Raw genomic sequence first — 10,855 nt, forward strand, 5'->3', positions numbered from 1 at the left:
GGTACAGTTGGACCTACTTATGTGTGGGGAAAAAAAAGAACTTTAACCTATACCTTATACTTCATACAAAATTATTTCAGGTGGATCTTAATCCTATGTATAAAATGTAAAAGTATAAAGTACTTTATATATATATATATATATATATATTTAGGAGAAATCTTTGTGCCCTTCAAATACCAAATAAAACCAAACCCACTGCCATCTAATCGATGCCAATTCATAGCAACCCTAAAGGACAGAGTAGAACTGCCCCATAGAGTTTCTGAGGAGGACCTGGTAGATTTGAACTGCTGACCTTTTTTGGTTAGCAGCCATAGCACTTAGCCATGATGCCACCAGGGTTTCCAGCTGTTGGAATGGACACACAATTTTAAAATGGTTCTAATAGCATTATCAATAAAAAATGGTAAATTAGACTTAATAACATTAAAACTTTACTGCACAACAATTTCAGATGACTAGAGATCAATTATTCAGGAATTGGTTTTATAAATGAGGCCCCTGTATACATCTCTAAGGAGAACCCTGATGTGTGTGTTTTTGGAGGGAGATGGGTAAAAGATGTGATCAGCTATTTCCTCCTATGGATTAACACAGGCTAGCTTGAGTGAACTTAGGTCAACATTGGGCATTACATTGAAGGGAACAACCAGTAAAAACCCTGTTTTGATATCCTTAATTCTGAAGTGCTAGAATTCTTCCTTTACTCAAGATTGCTTAACGTTCAAAGTCTAGAAGAAGTACTAAACTCAGAAATACCCATTTTCTGCTTCTCAAACTTACTAGTGGTTTGAACCACTTGGTTAATTTTTAGAAGCTACTGCGATCTTATCTGTTTAATAGAGCTAATTATATAGTTATGTTAAAATATGCATTATTTTAAGTACTAACTTACATAATAATCTTAGAGTGTCCAATAATCTCTCAAGGTATTCATGTTTTTGTCATTATTTTGCTAAGCAGATTGGTATGAACCAGAAAAAGTACTCTAAAAATTTCATTCCTGAAGTTTTAAATGTATGAGAAAACTTCCAGTGTTCACATTTATGTATGTTGAGAGTGAGAGAAAAGGTCAGTGTGCAGATGAGGATGAGGCTAAACCACCTGTCAATAGTCAGTGACATAGGAGAGAGAACCGAATGGTAAACAGAATAAAAGCTTTACTGCACTTTGTTGATTTCTTGATTTTTCCATTTCTTTCTTCTTTATTTTTACTTGATGACATAACTTTTCCTCTTGCCAAGGGTACTGAGCAAAGAATGACATTTCTTCTTCTCTGTCCCCTCCCCTCCCCTCCCCTCCCGTCCCCTCCCCTCCCGTCCCCTCCCCTCCCCTCCCCTCTCCCCTCCCCTCTCCCCTCCCCCCTCCCCTCTCCCCTCCCCTCCCCTCCCCTCCCCTCCCCTCCCCTCCCCTCCCCTCCCCTCCCCTCCCCTCCCCTCCCCTCCCCTCCCCTCCCCTCCTCTCCTCTCCTCTTCTTTCTCACGTTCCCCAACTATTCCAGCAATGTTAGTCTCTGGCCACGAATAATCTGGTCCCAGTCACGATCTTTCAGGTCACTGATTTTATTGGTCTATTTACCTCTTCACAAGGAGTCCTGGTGGCACAATGGTTACATGCTTGGCTGCTAACCGAATTGTTGGCAGTTTAACACAACCAGCAGCTTCGAGGGAGAAAGACTTGGTGATCTGCTCCCATAAAGATCAGCCTAGAAAAGCTTGTGGAGAAATTCTACTCTGCCACTTTGGGTTGCTATCTGTAGAAAATTAACTCAGCATAACCTAACAACAACAACACCTTCTTGACACCTAGGTTATTGTTGATAGTGAGCCATATTTGGACTGTAAATGCCTGTCTTTTGTTCTCTCTGTCTTATCTCAGATTTCCTGATGGCTGAAATGATATTTTTTCCAGATGTCTTTGTGATCTAGTGCTGCTATAACAGAAATGCTACAAGTGGGTAACTTTAACAAAGAGAAGTTTATTCTCTCACAGTCAGGTAGGCTAGGAGTCCATATTTAGAGCACCAGCTTTCTGTGTTCACTCTGGAGGAAGGTTCTTTCCATCAATCTTCTAGGAGATGATGGCGCTTCTCACACAGGAACCCCAGGTCCAAAGGATGTGCCCTGCTTGTGGTACTGCTTACTTTTTCAAAGGAGGTCCCCATATTTCTTGGCTTGCTTCTCTCTTTTATATCTCAAAAGAGATTGGATTAAGACACTAATCTTGTAGATCTCATCAATATAACTGCCACTAATCCATCTCATTACATCATAGTGATAGCGTTCACAACACATAGGCAAATCACATCAGATGACAAAACTGTAGACAATCATACAATACAGGGAATCATGACTTACACTGGTTGACAGATATTTTTCGGGGACACAATTCAATACATGGAATCAGGCTGTATTTCCCCCCCTATTCTTCAGATAGCTAGATGAGCTGTGATTCAGAAGGGTTTTTCGAGCTTCTTTTGTCTGACTGCAGCATTTGGGAGCCTCCAGAGAAACAGTGCCTAAAGCTTACACAAAGATGGAAAGTAAAGTTAGGACAAGAGAATTCCCAGAGGCACCAGGGCCATTAAGGTGGACAGCCAGTTAGTGCCATTTGGCAAAGATCTTTGTAGAAATGCATCTGGGAATATGATTACTTAGAGCTGTCAAAGACCTATTAATTCCTGCATTGCCACAGAAGTTTATATTCTGCTCTTCCCAATGAAACTTCCTTTGAGACTAGATTTATAAATGATTCCTCAGACTTAAATACAGTGTTAGATTTTTCAGGAATTTCAAAACATTTTTTGTTTACGTTTTAGTCTAAGCCAAAGTTAAGATGTTAAATTTGTATTCAGAAGCCCCATATTGCTTTCCTATGGAAAAAAACATCTCCTTCCCCTTGCATCCCTGATGATTTAAGTGGACATTTAAAGCCCACTCCTTGTACAAATGTGTAGAATATTCTCAGGGATTTTAAGAGTCTATATATATTTTCAGCAAATTAGCCTAAGGTGTGTTCGAATTACTGTTTTGTAATTCTCAGCATTTTATTTCAGATTTATGTGCTGCAGAAGAATTAGCTGAGTGTCTCAGGGAGAAATTCTTCCTGATTCAGCCTAAAACGAATCTGGAAGACACTCAGACCTGATGATCAGTGCATTACCCACGTAGCCTTGGATTGAAGAGAGCATACCACTCATTTTTAGACTGATTATAGGCTATTTGTTGTTATTCTGTCCATTTTCTTTCTTAAGGTCATAACTTCTCTTGCAGTATAAGGTAATTTGATTAGTATAAAACTACTAGAACACACTTAAGTTTCCATTATTCACAAGCAGAATTCCACTTGAGAACAGTAGGGCTAAAGTGAATGAAATCTTCAAGTTGGCAGTGAACGTCCCTGAGTCCCATTCTAGTCCTAATATATTTTCTTTCATATTCCAATTAAGGAATAATTTAGTTTATGCTTGAATATCTACAATAATGAAGAATTTCTCATCTTTCAATAAACATGCCATTCTAAAATACTCTAGATTCATCTGTGTCAACTAAGGTAAGTTCACAGCATGCCTTATTCTGAATTCACCATGAGAAAATTTGAATTTATGGTTGAAATTGCACTTTATCTATAAGAGTATCTATTATTACTATGCTGAGAGAACACCAAAATGAAAAGGCAGAATTTTTTAAGCAGTACTACAAGGAAATAAAGTAGTCATTTGACCATGTATTTTCATTCAAAGAAAAAAAGTTACAAAAGTTACTGATTAGTGTTAGGAAATGCTCTAACCTAGCAAATCCATCATCAGGATAATTTACTTTTAGTCATGAATTGTCCAAATAGAAGTTTTACTTGATCATTAACTCATTATATTTATGTTGTGCCTTTTGTTTTTATTTCATTTATTTATTTCTTTAACTTGGTTATATACGTGTGAATGGCAACTTAACTAGTTGGTAAACTAACTCCTCACTTGAAGAAGAAATGAAGGAAAAGGAAAACAACATGAGTGACTTAAACCATGTATGACACTGGGGTATTTATATTACTTCATGTATTCCTCATTATATTTGTGAATTATGTATTGATGTCTCAGCTGCATAGATGAGGAAAATGAGGCTTATAGAAGTTAAGCAATTAGCCCAAGATTCAGCCCTGGTTAGTTTATTTTACAACCCTCAGTGTTTCTGCCTCTTTCTGTGTTGTCACTGTTCTCACCATTTACACAAAAGTTGCCTAATATTTCTTTCCTTTCATCAGTTATGATTTCACTTATTTCATAGAGGTTTTCCTTAATATCTACATGAACAGGAAATAATTGTGTTTATGACAGTACTTTTTCCTCACCTGAGTGGACTTGCAGATCCCGATATCTCTGCTAATAGCAGTTATCATAATAGCATGTTCCTATTCAGGATGGAATTTTAACAGCTATTTTAGCTTAAACACCTATGATAATCTAGAAAACAAAAGCAAGTATCTTGACTTAAAAACATATATTTTGTAAAACAAAAGGAAAATTATTTCAAAGTGACTGTTATTAGGTGCCCTTGAAATGGTCCTGACTCATACCAACCCTACGTACAACAGAATGAAATACTGCCTGGTCCTGCTCCATCTTCACAATCTTTGTTCTACTGGAACCCATTATTGCAGCCATTGTGTCAGTCCATCTCACTGAAGGTCTTCCTTTTTTTGCTGACCCTCTACTTTACCAAGCACAATGTCCTTCTCCAGGAACTGGTCTCTCCTGATAACATTTCCAAAATATGTGAGATGAAGTCTTGCCATCCTCTCTTCTAAAGAACATTGGGGCTGTTCTTCTTCCAAGACAGATTTGTTCCTTCTTCTGGCAATCCATGGTATATTGAATATTCTCCCTCAGCACTATAATTCGAAGGTGTCAATCCTTCTTCATTGCCCAGGTTTCTCATGCATATGAGACAATCAAAAATGCCATGGCTTGAGTCAAGCACACCTTATACCTCAAGGTGATATCTTTGCTTTTAAATGCTTTAAAGAAGTCTTTTGCAGCAGATTTGCCCAATGCAATATTTAGAATCAGAGAATTGCCCAAAAATGCTTTAGTGATCTTATAACCTTCCAACTTAAATATTCTTTTTTGCTGATGAGGATTCAAAATAGATCTTCTCGTTCCTGTTCTCCATGACACCCATGCTCCCCCACCCATATCCCACTTGGCTCTTAATTAAACATGGATTACAGCACTAGACTGAGGGAGATTGGAATATCTGGATTCTAGTACACACAGATTGTTATTTTTTGACTCTGAGTAATTTCTTAGATCCTTTTAATTCCAATGTCTTTTTCCCCCATGTTTTTAACAAGTTTAATAATAAATAATTCACAACCATACAATTTTCTCATCTAATAAGTAGAGTACAGTGATTTTTAGTATATTTATAAATATGTGCAAGCATCATCACAGTCAATTCTAGAACATTTTAATGACCACAAAAAAGTCCATCCTTTTTAGCTATCACCACTCCCTTGAAGAATAGATTAATGAAACATTTTCTACTTTTAAACTGTTTACCAGCCTACTAATATAATAATTTTGTTTGCTAAATAAATATATTTGGAAAATCAGCATTATACCATATCAAAAACTAGGAATTTCAATTGGTTTAAAGAAGGAAAAAATAGGTCGATGGACTCCCTCAAAAACCCATTGCTGTTGAGTTGATTCTAACTCATAGCTACCCAATAGAACAGAGTAAAATTGTCCCATTGGGTTTCTAAGGCTGTAAATATTTACAGAAGCAGACTGTCATATCTTTCTCTCAGAATGGCTGGTAGGTTCAAACCACTGACCTTCAGTTAGCAGTCGAGTGCTTAACTGTTGAGCCATCAGGTTCCTTAAATAACCCGCAAAATATTAGTTATTGTTAAATGATGAACATTCTGAACCTGATGATAATTTTTCTTTGTTAAAAAAAAGATTAGGAAAGCTTATAAAGTTTGTGAACCCATGGTGGGAACAAACAGACTTTCTTTGATGAAATTTTTTAAAGTTTGAATATTTGTAAAAAATAGAATTTGTGTTTCTCAAAGTAAACTGTCATACATGTTATCTATTTGCCATCTAAAATTTCAAAGACTATAAATAATATGGAAATTCTGGTGGCATAGTGATTAAGAGCTAAGGCTGCTAACCAAAATGTTGGCAGTTTCAATCCACCAGGCACTCCTCAGAAACCTTATGGGGCAGTTTTACTCTGTCCTGTAGGGTCGCTATGAGTCAGAATTGACTGGAAGGCAGTGGAATTTTTTTTGTTGTTTTTAATAAATACTACAGATTTTCGTTTTATGTATCACTAGATTTGAAGGTTTCTGAATTACCTTGCTACAAAAACATTATGCATTTTAAAAAGTAAACATCTGCAAAGCCCATCATGGCTGCCACATCAGATCCAGACTAAGATAGAAGGAGTGCTGTAATTTTCGCAGCTCCATTGAGTACCTTATCCTTCCTCATAACTGGAAAAATATCACTTGGAAGTGTATTCTTCTTATTCTGCACTCTCTTTTCCCCTGTGTTATTGCCTCAAGATTAATCAAAAGACATATGTGATTCACAAAATTTTCATCCTTTTATTCATGCAATAAATAGCCTAACTGACCACTAAGCTTGTTTTAGTCGCATTTGTTATAATCTTCTTTTATAGACATCTGTTTTCTAGACTGCGAGTAAAAAGATTAAATTTCTGTAAGAAGGTATAAAATATGCACAGTTCAAACATACTTTGGCAATTCAACCATTTTACCTTTCCTTTGCCTTCATGAACTTGAATGACTGTATAATTGATAAGGTTTTTTTCTCTAACCTGTGAAATGTAAATAAGAGATGTGAATGAATTTACAGTTACTTTTCATAACTTCAATCTTTAACTGAAATTTCTTTTGCTGTATACTTTTTAATGTAACCAAACCTGCATAGGTTTAGCATAACTCATTCGCAGTGTTTACTCACGTGGCATAGAAGAATACACTCTCCACATAAAAAGTTCAGCATTTTAAGCCAAGGTGTTTATAACATATTTGAATTTTCTGAACATACATTCCAAAAATAATTCAGAAATTGTGGTCCAGGTCATACTGGAAGATTGAAAGTTGAATCTATGCATAATGCACACATAAAAATATGCAGAAAAAAATTTTTGTTTCATTTTGTTTTTGTGATAAGTAAATTAAGTAAACAGATACAACACTGGAATTGCTCATTTGTTTATGTCAACAAATTTGAAAGAGAGCTACCTGGTCAACTGAATGGAAGAAATCCATGTTTGTGACCATTCCAAAGAAAGGTGATCCAACAGGATGCAGAAATTATTGAACAGTATTATTCATGTCACATGCAAATAAAATTGGAGATAATTCAAAACAATTGCAGGAATATATCAACAGGGAACTGAAAGAATTTCAAGCCAGATTAAGAAAAGGATTTGGAATGAAAAATATCATTGCTGATGTCAGATGGAGCTTGGCTGAAAGCAGAGAATACCAGAAAGAGGTATACCTGTGTTTTATTGACTACAAAAAGACATTTGATAGTGTGAATCATAACAAATTAGTGATAACATTGCAAAGAATGGGAACTTTAGAACACTTAAATGTGCTCAAGTGGAACCTGTACATAGGACAAGAGGCAGTCATTCCAACAGAACAAGGGGATACTACCTGGTTTAAAATCAGGAAAGATGTGCATAAGCATTGTATCTTTTCATAAGATTTATAAAATCTGTGTGCTGAGTAAATAACCGGAGAAGCTGTGCTATATGAAGAAGTGGGCATCAGGATTAGAGAAAGACTCATTAACCTATGATTAATTGCTTGCTGAAAACAAAGAGAACATGAAGCAGGTACTTATGAAGATCAAAGACTACAACCTTCATTATGGGTTACACCTCAACATAAAAAAAATAAAAGTCCTTACAATGGGGCCAATAAGCGGAATAATCAAAATATTGAAGCTGTCAGGATTACATTTTACTTGGATCCACAATCAATGCTCATGGAAGCAGCAGTTAAGATATCAAAGAAAGTGTTGCTTTGGGCAAATTTGCTGCAAAAGACCTCTTTAAATGTTAAAAAGCAAAAGGTGTCACCTTGAGGTCTAAGGTGTGCCTGACCCAAGCCATGATGTTTTCAGTTGCCTCCTATGCATAAAAAAAAAAAAAAAAAATTTTTCCTATGCATGCAAAAGTGGATAATGAATAAGAAAGACTGAGGAAGAATTGATGCCTTTACATTACGGTGTTGGGGGAGAATATTGAATATATCCTGGACTGCCAAAAGAAGGAATAAATCTGTCTTGGAAGAAGTACAGCCAAAATGTTCCTTGAAAGGGAGGACAGCAAGACTTCATCTTATTGCTTTGGACAAGTCATCAGGAGGGACCAGTCCTTGGAGGAGGACATCATGCTTGGTAAATTGGAGGATCAGTGAAAAAGAGGAAGACCCTCAATGAGATGGGTTGACATATTGAGTGCAACAATGAGCTGAAACATAGCAAATATTTTAAGGATGGTGCAGGATTGGGTAGTGTTCTGTTATGTTGTACATAGGGTCATTATGAGTTTGAATCAACTTAACAGCACCTACAGGAACAACAAGTACAAATTAAAATTTTGTTTTTATCAAAATTACATACTTAACAATAAACAATGTTTTCTTCATGAACAATGTAACATTTAAAATATTCTTTAATGTTTACTGGTAAAATTGAATAAAGTACATCCTTAGTTCCTATTATAAAATTATTTCATAATATCCTTGTAAAATAAGGGACATAAAAGAAAAAGCACCTTAACTTCATAAAGAATAATTAATATTAATGCATTGCATAAAAATCCATTATTATTATACTGTTAATTTTTTCATCTAAGTTTGTATTTTCTTTATTTTTAGATACTCAATTATTTGTTTATAACATACACTAAAGTGACATATATGGAAAGCCAGAGAAATGTCTCAGAATTCATTCTTTTGGGATTTTCTTATGACAAGAACATACAAATATTTTGCTTTGTTCTATTCTTATTCTGTTATATTTCCCTTTTCGTTAGAAACCTTCTGATCCTAGTTTCCATTCTAAGCAGCATCTTTTTCACCAACCAATGTACTATTTCCTCAGCCACTTAGCATGTCTGGATGTCTCCTGTACTTCTAGTGTCACACCCAAACTGATAGGTGATCTGTTATTGGGGACAAAATCCATCTCCTATGGTAATTGCATGTTACAGGTATTTACCTTGCACTTCTTCGGCAGTATTGAGGTCTTCATTCTTACTACCATGGCCTTTGATCGCTATGTTGCTATCTGCAAACCTCTCTACTACAAGATTATCATGAATAGAACAAGATGTAATCTTCTTGTCTTAGCTGCTTGGATCGGTGGGGCTGTTCACTCCTTTCCTCAATTATTTATGGCAATCCAGTTACCCTTTTGTGGTCCTAATGAAATTGATCACTATTTTTGTGATATCTTCCCTTTGCTAAAAGTTGCCTGTACTAATACTCACATCACTGGTGTTCTTGTGCTTGTCAGTTCAGGTATGGCTGCCTTAGCCACCTTCATTCTCTTGTTTGGGTCTTATGTCATTATATTATTTACCTTAAGAAATCACTCAGCTGAGGGAAGACGCAAAGCCTTGTCTACCTGTGGCTCCCATATCACTGTGGTGGTTTTATTTTTGCTCCTGCAATCTTTGTCTACCTTAGACCTCCTACCACTTTTCCTGAGGATAAAGTATTTGCACTATTTTACACCATCGTTGCTCCTATGTTCAACCCCTTAATCTATACCCCGAGAAATACAGAGATGAAAAACGCATGAGAAAAGTTTGGTGTCAAGGTTATTTTCAAAAGAAGCTCACAATTAGTTGGTGAAGACTGTCAGTCACACAACTTTGTAAAATATAGTGGCTAATTGTGAAATCAAATGTTGTAGACTTCTCATACTTTATGTATTCTACTGTTGTCATTAATGGATTATATGTGGGAAATAGGAATTAAAAAATAATGTAATTACTAATGAAATACTAATCTATAGTACAGAAATAATTGAAACCTAGTTAATTTTGTGGGGTGTTTTCATGGCTTGAATTGTGTCACCCCCAAAACGTATCAACTTGTCAATGCCATGATTCCAAGTAGTTTGGTTTTCGTCCGTCCTCCATTTCGTGATCTGATGTAATTTCCTTACGTATTGTAAATCCTAATTTTTGCCTGTGGTTAATGAGGCAAGATTAGGTTATGTTAAAGATAATTAGGGTGGGTTGCAACAGCCTTATTCAGGTCACAGGCCTGATCCAATATAATGGTAGTTTCCATGGGTGTGGCCTGCATGACCTTTCATTTTGCAAGAGAAAAAAGGAGAGAGAAGCTAGCAAAGGGGGAGGGACTTTCTACCACCAAGAAAGAAGAACCAGGAGTGCAGCACATCATTTTGACCTGGTGTCCCTGCACTGAAAAGCTCCTAGACTCAGGGCAAGATTGATGACAAGGACCTTCCCCCAGAGCCAACAGAGAGATAAAGCCTTCCCCTGGAGCTAGTACTCTATTTTGGACTTCTATACTCCTAAATGAATAGAGAATAAATTTCTGCTTGTTAAATCCATCCCTATCCATATCAATACTAGATAACTAAGACAAGCGTTAAGGTGATGTTGGAAGAGTTCACTGCATAAAAACTAATCTAGGTTATACTAACTAAGATGTTGCTATACTGAGCAAAGGATTATAATGCTAGCATTTTTTTTTAATAACATTTATTAAGCTTCAAGTGAACGTTTACAAATCCAATCAGTCTGTCACATATAAGTTTACA

General features: G+C 36.1%; 1 pseudogene; it reads left to right on the forward strand.

The window, feature by feature from the left end:
* The first annotated feature begins 8,260 nt into the window (after nt 1-8,260).
* On the forward strand, nt 8,261-9,902 carry LOC100664530 (olfactory receptor 4P4-like; annotated as a pseudogene).
* Nucleotides 9,903-10,855: the final 953 nt, after the last annotated feature.

This window comes from Loxodonta africana, chromosome 7 (assembly GCF_030014295.1).
Source record: "Loxodonta africana isolate mLoxAfr1 chromosome 7, mLoxAfr1.hap2, whole genome shotgun sequence".
Taxonomy (NCBI): domain Eukaryota; kingdom Metazoa; phylum Chordata; class Mammalia; order Proboscidea; family Elephantidae; genus Loxodonta; species Loxodonta africana.